We start from the raw sequence: 8,150 nt of genomic DNA on the forward strand, positions 1-8,150 counted from the left end.
CTAAGGATGAACACTTTATTATCTTGATATTTTAGTGAGGGATCATCTTATAATGATACCGTCGCGATCTAAGCAAAATAAGATGCATAAAAGGATTAACATCACATGCAGTTCATATGTGATATGATATGACCCTTCTGTCTTTGCGCCTTTTGATCTTCATCTCCAAAGCACGGACATGATCTCCATCATCTTCGGGCATGATCTCCATCATCGTCGGCGTAGCGTCAAGGTCCATGGTGCCGTCTTCATGGTTGTTCACCTCATGTAGCAACTATTACAACTACTTTGAAATACTACTCAACATGAAATTTAAAGACAACCATAAGGCTCTCGCCGGTTGCCACAATACAATAATGATCATCTCATACATATTCGTCATCACATTATGGCCATATCACATCACCAAACCCCGCAAAAACAAGTTAGACGTCTCTAATTTGGTTTGCATATTTTACGTGGTTTAGGGTTTTCGAGAGAGATCTAATCTACCTACGAACATGAACCACAACGGTGATACTAGTGTTGTCAATAGAAGAGTAAATTGAATCTTCACTATAGTAGGACAGACAGACACCCACAAATCCTCTTATGCAATACAAGTTGTATGTCGAACGAGGAACAAGTCTCATGAACGCGGTCATGTAAAGTTAGTCCGAGCCGCTTCATCCCACTATGCCACAAAGATGCAAAGTACTCAAACTAAAGACAACAAGAGCATCAACGCCCACAAAACCATTGTGTTCTACTCGTGCAACCATCTATGCATAGACACGGCTCGATACCACCGTAGGGATTCGTTGCATAGAAAACAAAAAATTTCCTACCGCGAGAACGCAATCCAAGCCAAGATGCAATCTAGAAGACGGGAGCAACGAGGAGATGATCGAGACTCACCCTTGAAGATTTCCAAAGCCTAAAAGATGAGGCTCTTGTTGCTGCGGTAGACGATCACTTGCCGCTTGCAAAAGCGCGTAGAAGATCTTGATCACGGTGCCATAAACGGGCAGCACCTCCGTACTCGGTCACACGTTCGGTGTTGATGAAGACGACGTCCTTCTCCCCGTTCCAGCGGTCAGCGGAAGTAGTAGCTCCTCCTTGAATCCGGCAGCACGACGGCGTGGTGGCGGTGGCGATGGAGAACTCCGGCGGAGTTTCGCTAAGCGTGCGGGAGAGGTGGAGGAGAGAGGGGGCGGCTAGGGTTTGGGAGAGGGGTGGCCGGCCACTATGGGGTGCGGCCTCCTTGAGGGCTTGTGGTGGCCGGCCCCCTCCCCTATGCCCCTCATTATATAGGTGGATCCCCAAGTGTTGGACTACAAGTCTTCGAATAAGACCCCAACACAAGAACCTTCCATGTAGTAGGGAAACCTACCCAAGGTGGGACTCCCACCTCAAGTGGGATTCCCCCCTTCCATGTGGGGGGGGTGGCCGGCCCCCTTAGGTGGAGTCCACCTTGGAATCCCCCCTCTAGGGTTGGCCGGCCATGGGGTGGTGGAGTCCCTCCGGGACTCCTCCTTCCTTAGTGATTCCTTCCGGACTTTTCTAGAACCTTCTAGAACCTTCCGTAAATTCACCGGATCATTTTAAAACTTATAAAATGACTTCCTATATATGAATCTTATTCTCTGGACCATTCCGGAACTCCTCGTGATGTCCGGGATCCCATCCGAGACTTCGAACAATACTTCGAACTCCATTCCATATTCAAGTTCTACTATTACAACATCAAACCTTAAGTGTGTCACCCTACGGTTCGCGAACTATGTGGACATGGGTGAGAACTCTCTCCGACCAATAACCAATAGCGGGATCTGGAGATCCATAATGGCTCCCACATATTCAACGATGACTTAGTGATCGAATGAACCATTCACATACGATACCAATTCCCTTTGCCACGCGATATTTTACTTGTCCGAGGTTTGATCATCGGTATCACTCTATACCTTGTTCAACCTCATCTCCTGACAAGTACTCTTTACTCGTACCGTGGTATGTGGTCTCTTATGAACTTATTCATATACTTGCAAGACATTAGACGACATTCCACCGAGAGGGCCCAGAGTATATCTATCCGTCATCGGGATGGACAAACCCCACCGTTGATCCATATGCCTCAACTCATACTTTCCGGATACTTAATCCCACCTTTATAACCACCCATTTACACAAAGTGGCGTTTGATGTAATCAAAGTACCTTTCCGGTATAAGTGATTTACATGATCTCATGGTCATAAGGACTAGGTAACTATGTATCGAAAGCTTATAGCAAATAACTTAATGACGTGATCTTATGCTACGCTTAATTGGGTGTGTCCATTACATCATTCATACAATGATATAACCTTGTTATTAATAACATCCAATGTTCGTGATTATGAAACTAATCATCTATTAATCAACAAGCTAGTTAAGAGGCATACTAGGGACTCTTTGTTGTTTACATATCACACATGTATCAATGTTTCGGTTAATACAATTATAGCATGGTATATAAACATTTATCATAAACATAAAGATATATAATAACCACTTTTATTATTGCCTCTTGGGCATATCTCCAACATACGTCATCGAACAATTCTTTGCCACCGTGTATCTTGACAATGATGATTCCAAGACAATGACTTGGATGACCGGGGGTCGCATGTTGCATGGTACTTGGGGTCAGTTCGCGGAGTGCCTTGTCTATCCAGTGCTTCCTGACAACACGGAAGGATACTTCCGGGCTCACAACTCTCCAAAGCCCCTTGCTAAGTCTCTTCTGGCTGATCTCTATCTTGAAGGCAAAGTGGTGTATGGCTCTCAGAAGTTTCTTTGTCCAGTTTATGACATTCTTCTTCGCATTTACAGAGAGGTCCTCAATCCCAAGGTTGGCTACGTTGATCAAATTTCTGGCTATCTTGGAAATCTCCTGTATCTCACCCACCAGCACCGTGGCACCGGCCTTCAGCTTGATGTAATGGATTATCTGTGGGAGGAATTTTGGTCTTGCATCATGTCTTGCAAGTCTCCCGTCTTTGCACCCTACTTCATGTGTTTCATTTGCTCTCGCTGGGATAATGCTGGGTATGGTAATCTCCTTGATGATGTTAACTTTTTTCCTCACAAACACAAGGATCTCAAGGTCAAGACTCACCCCCTACCTCCTCGGCTTCCTGCTGAAGAAGACTCGGATATGGAATATATCCCTCCTACTAATAGTGGATGGTTTGCTCGTGTTGAGGCCAAGCTTGCCAAGATGTTTGTCTCAAATCTGACATCAACAGGCGTCAATACCAACCTCACAGGGAAAGGAAGATGGAGAGGAGGAACACCAAGCTCATTATGCGCAAATTGGAAATTCCTATTGAGAGCGGGTCAGAAGAGGTCATTACTCCTGAGGAAGAGTGGTTGTCAAAGCATGGTAATGTGACTGAGTTTGAGCATCTTGGGCTACCCGGCCCTTCTAGCCGACAGCGTTGTGCTAGTGATGATGAAGATAGTTAGCCCGAGTCCAAAGACGACGATGAGACGGAAGCATCCTCTGACCATTCCGAAGATATCTGAGCTTCCATGGGACATTGTAGCATCGCTTCTTTTCTCCTTTTTGGAGTTTTAATGCCAAATGGGGAGACGAAGATCTATTAGGACTTGCACGGGATTTTCTCGGGTTAAGGCACAAGCATATGCGTTTACCATTCCTTTAAAGCTTGTGTCCTCCTTTTATCATTTGTGCTTATGTTGAACTTTATCGTTTGTTTCTTGGTGTTTAAAACTCTGTTCTATGTGTGGTGGAAAGACATAATAGTGTGAGATATATTGTTATGGATTTCGGAATTCGATATGGTTGAGATTGTCATTATGAAATGGTATGATCGTTATACATCTCAACTTGACTATTGATATATCTCAAAATGATGCATGGTATGATTATGAGACTTGGATTTCAGGATTATACATAGTTGAGTATATATTTATGGAGGGGTATGGTCACTACATCTCAACTTTTATATATCTCTATCTCTTATCTGCCATATGTGATATGTTAGCATAGTGTTGCCTACACCCTGATGGTTAGAGTTGCATTGTACCTAATATGTGCATTTGTATTCAAACACAAAATTCATATATGCACACATTTAGGGGAGCTTCTTTTTTATTGATACACTATGCTGAAAATGCTCTCTATTTGCTAAATCCCGGTATTGTCATCAAACACCAAAAAGGGGAAGATTGAAAGAACATTTCATGATCTCTAGGGTTTTTCGTGTTTGATAACAACACCGGTGACGATCTAAATTTGTGCTAAGTGTGTGACAGATAAAGAAAAAGTATCACACTGATATTATCGATCCCCTCAAAAAGGTGAAAAGAGTTGGGCAGAATTTCCTTGTGGCCGGCACTGCCGGTGGATGAAGGCCGGCACTACCGGTGGATGCACACCGGCAAAGACGGTGGATGCACCCCGGCACTGCCGGTGGTTGCACCTAGGCACTGCCGGCTATCCCTGTCAACTAGTTGTGACCTATTTTTCAGGGTCGGCACTGCCGCCGTCTCAGGGCCGGCACTGCCGCTGAAGTCATCCCAACGGGCATATTTGGTGGAGGGGTATATAAGGAACCCTTTTCCTACCTTGGAAGCTTGCTCAAACCCTCAAGACTTGTTCCACCATTGCCGAGCCACCAAGAACCCAAAAATCGTCGGATCTCCTCCCTCAACCACCCAAATCTCTTGAGCTTTGGAGAATCAAAGGAGAAGACTCCGATCTACATCTTCACCAAAGCGATTTGCATTTCCCCCTCATATGCTTGAGGGGCCCTTTGCTAGTGTTCCTCTTTTGGAAACCCTAGTTGTTTGTGGTTGATTTGTTCTTGTTGTTGTTGTTGTTGTTGTGTTGTTACAGATATTGGGAGCCTCCGATTCAGTTGTGGATGTGTGCCCCAAGAACCTTGTAAAGGCCTGATTTCCGCATCGAGGAAATCCCTTAGTGGAAGTGGGCTAGGCCTTCGTGGCGTTGCTCACAGGAGACCTGAGTGAAGCCTCTGTGGCGTTGGTCTGGCTTTCGTAGCGACCACACTCCTCCAAACATAGACGTACTTCCTGTCAAAAGGAAGGAACTATGAGAATCATCTATGTGTCTCCGCGTGCTCCACTCTCGGTTACATCTATCCTTACTAGCTCCCCTATATATTGTCTAGCTATATATCTTGCTTAGTAGTTGATCTTGTCATATAGGAAAATTCACATAGTTGCATATCTAGAGAATTTACCTTTGTGTCAAGCCTAAATTGAAAAAGAACTAAAAATTGGTTAGCACCTATTCCCCCCCCCCCCCCCCCCAGGTGCGTCATACGATCCTTTCACAAATGTGCTTATATAGCTATCTTTGTCGAAGATTTTGTTTCTTGTCTTAAACGTGCCCAGGCTTCGATAAATTTCTGGGTCCGCCTCTGAAACCTATATGTAGCAATAATGATGATGCAAAATGCATGTATCATCACCCGAACTCACAGCCCGTAAGGACTACTCACACATAATATCAAGATCAATAACAAAGATAGAAATCATTGTGGCAAATACTTGGATTGAAATCACAATATTCTTACAATGGTCGCCGATTCTCAAGGAGATCTCTATTACAATGGTGATGGCTATGGCTATGGAGGATATTGGAGATGGAATGGATGAACTATGGTGGTGGATCTCCTTCGGTGTGGTGTAGATGGATCTGATGGATGACGGCTCTATTTTGGGGCGAATCACTCTCTTCTTGCCGTCGGGTCCTTCACAGGACTCACAGGGTTTGACCTCGGGAAGGCTGCGGCACATAGTACGGACGCATGGTACGGGCGGGGCTTGCCCGTTAAACTCCCTAGAACCACCTCTTCGAGCCTAGTCAATTTTGTTGCACTTGTGACGCGATTTTCTTCAGTAATTGCATGTCCATTTGTCATTGTGACGTGATTTTCTGCACACAATTCAAAGACAGAAGAGATTGCACATCTTTGCATTAATTAGTCATTAGTAGCAAATTGAGAGTTAACTTAGTCAATTTCTTGACTTAGCTAAGGGTTTGAACACAACAAAAAGTGGCATATTTCACAGTCGCTGCCTTGCCGCCGCCCGCCACCAGTCGCCGGCCTCCTTGCCGTCGTCGGTCGTCGGCCGTTGCCCATCCTCATCGGGGTCCTCCTCCGTCATCCGTCATTTACCTACGTTGGTCCTTGGACCTCCGCCGGTGATCGCCGGAAACTCGTTGGAACCCTAATTCCGGCGAACTCAGAAAAGATAGTCTGGGCAAAGCCCTGTCGGATTTGCACCAAGTTCGTCGTGACACCGGGGCGATCTCTCTACCTCGACTCCAACTTGCTGGAACAAGAAGGAGCCAACATCATCAAGCCGTACGTGTGTATCACCTCGGATCCGTCGCACAAGTGACGGAGTTGATCGAGTTGAATCGCCATGATTGAACGGATCGTGATAGTCTACATCGACACCAACCGTTAAGCTTCCGCACCCGATTTGCAATGGTACACAAATCAAGTTATCGTATTGTGACATTCTACCGCATTGTTACATGCATCTGCTAGATTAGATCTTGGTGGTTTATTCGTTGTTGCATAGGAATATTTTTTATTTTCTATGCTACAAATCCCTACATCTATATAATGTGCGATGAGTATTTGGTCAAGTTTTTTTCTTTTATGTTGTTGTATGATGGTTTTATGCGAACGTCGACTGCATATTACTTCACCTATACGGGCTCATAGGGCTACACTCTAATGTAATGAATAAGTGTTGGAAGAGTCGGAATGACATAAACTATTTTCCAATACTTTGAATTGCATTAGAGGGGTTTATGTCGAGGACCAATGATCTAATTGCTATGGTGGGAAATTTATGTCTTAAATGATTCCTATATTCGCACATGAGAATGGCTCTAGGACCCATCATAAGGGGTGCATTTGCTCATATTTGTGGTTGCACTTAATTTAGGCTCCACCCCTAATGAAATGAAACTTGATAAAATATTTACCATGTTGTGTAGAACTCCTAAAGCTAGTGAATCCATGTCGCCCACAGAAACACTTGTCTCATATAAGCGCACATATAAACTTGAGCTTGTCCTCTTGCTGCATAGAGAATTGGGCTTTCTCTCATTGAGAGCATTTACATATTGCTATTTACTTTTTGCATTTTATTTTATTGCAAACTATACACAAAAAACATGAAAACTGCAACATTTTTATCATTGTTTACTTGTCAAATCCGATAACCAATACCTTCGGCTCCTTATGGGTTTGACAACCTTTCTTATTGAAAAGTACTTCAATTGATCTCCTGTCCTGCACTTGAGAGACATCAAACGTCACACTTCGCAATGTGTTGGACCTACTCGTTTCCCATCCTAAATAGGCGTTGAAAGTATCGTTCGGGATACACTAGTCAGAAACAAAGTAATTGAGCATCAACCTATTGTGTCCATGAATTATCGCCCTCTACGACCTCTCACAACCAATAACATAACCACCATGTTTAGATCGCTTGTTCTTGTGCAATGCAAAAAAATCATAGCAATGTCTTCATCTTCATCCATGTCAAATACCTCACCAGACAAGAATCATCAAACAAACTCATCTACATGATAATAATATTTATTTCGATCATCGGAAATGAAATCGCAACAAAAAATCAGAAGAAAGAAACTAGAAAACGAGAGAAAATTACCTTTGGCAAATATTGTCAGACACCTTGCGCCCAAGGTGATGCTCGCTTGGCATGTGGCGCTCAGTGGCAATGTTGAGCTCCGGTGGAGGGAAAGAAGGTTGGCGGGAATATCTCTGAAAGTTCATCTCTTCACTTCTCGTTTGTGTGTGGGAGGTCACAGCAGCGGCCAAGGTCTCTTCAGTGTGTGAGAGTTCGCAGGCGGGTCACGCCGCACCTTCCATCCACTAAATCGAAGCTCATGGGCATTGTGGTGTCGGACGGAACATGCTCCGCGGCGGATCGAGAATCACCTTAGCGATGGGGCGGGGCTGCTATCAAAAGTTGCTAGAAAGGGCGGGTGAGGCAGGGCTTGGCCAGGGGATGACGTGGGAGCGACGCCGGAGCGGTTGGGGGCAATTTGGTCATCGGCGGAGGATGTGGAAGGGGGCAGGGGAGGTCG

The sequence above is a fragment of the Lolium rigidum genome, chromosome 6 (genome assembly GCF_022539505.1).
Source record: "Lolium rigidum isolate FL_2022 chromosome 6, APGP_CSIRO_Lrig_0.1, whole genome shotgun sequence".
Lineage (NCBI taxonomy): Eukaryota > Viridiplantae > Streptophyta > Magnoliopsida > Poales > Poaceae > Lolium > Lolium rigidum.